The sequence below is a fragment of the Schistocerca cancellata genome, chromosome 8 (assembly GCF_023864275.1).
Source record: "Schistocerca cancellata isolate TAMUIC-IGC-003103 chromosome 8, iqSchCanc2.1, whole genome shotgun sequence".
Lineage (NCBI taxonomy): Eukaryota > Metazoa > Arthropoda > Insecta > Orthoptera > Acrididae > Schistocerca > Schistocerca cancellata.
The window spans coordinates 75,199,218-75,200,103 of record NC_064633.1 but is presented as its reverse complement, the minus strand read 5'-3'; the positions used below and the strand labels follow the sequence as shown (position 1 = coordinate 75,200,103).

General features: G+C 45.0%; 1 non-coding gene across 1 annotated transcript; it reads right to left on the bottom strand.

The window, feature by feature from the left end:
* Positions 1-244: 244 nt before the first annotated feature.
* On the bottom strand, positions 245-319 carry Trnat-ugu (transfer RNA threonine (anticodon UGU)). The gene has a single exon. It is a non-coding gene; the product is annotated as a tRNA-Thr (tRNA).
* Between the last annotated feature and the right edge of the window lie 567 nt (positions 320-886).

Below are 886 nucleotides of genomic sequence, written 5' to 3'. Positions count from 1 at the left end.
CACTGCCTCCCTGATCCCTTCACTCTAGGCAAATGCAGAACCGTCATATTGAAAACATATGCCTATCTGTAGCTGTCAGAGAGCCTGCATGCTGGACACGTCGACGTTGTCTCAACACTGCCACCGCAAATGCTCAGGTAGGCTACCGTCCTGCACCTCAAGCTGATTTGAAATGATAATTAGATCAAGACCCTACGCTGCCGACAGGCGTTGATATACATCAACGGGGACAGTTGAAAATGTGTGCCCCGACCGGGACTCGAACCCGGGATCTCCTGCTTACATGGTAGACGCTCTATCCATCTGAGCCACCGAGGGCACAGAGGATAGTGCGACTGCAGCGACTTATCCCTTGCACGCTCCCCGTGAGATCCACATCCCCAACTTAACGTCCACACACTACATTCGTAGTGCCCCTGTCCGTTACACTCATTACTCGCGGCAGACAATCTTACCGAGTGCCGTAAGAGTTCGGGCAATATGTGTGCATCCAGGACAGAAGGAGGAGCTCAATGGCCGGTTAGCCTTAACTATATGAAGATGGTACCTGTTCTTTCGGACATGTCCGAAACAACAGGTACCATCTTCATATATGAAGCCTATGTTTTTATTCTAGTGGGTTACTTGTTCAACTGCATGATCTTGTCCTTAATAGATAAAATATTACAGACAGGTACAATAAAACATATGAGATTAAAGAGGTAAATGAAACAACGGTATTTATGCAACGTTCAATGTTTTTGACAGGGGAAGTGAAACTACAGTATCTGGATAAAACAGATTGGATAATTGGGAATATGTTTGTTAATTTCCATTATTTCAATCTAGTTCATCTCCTTCGCGGATGTTGTATAAGACTTCATGTTGCACCTTCATAGCAATATAT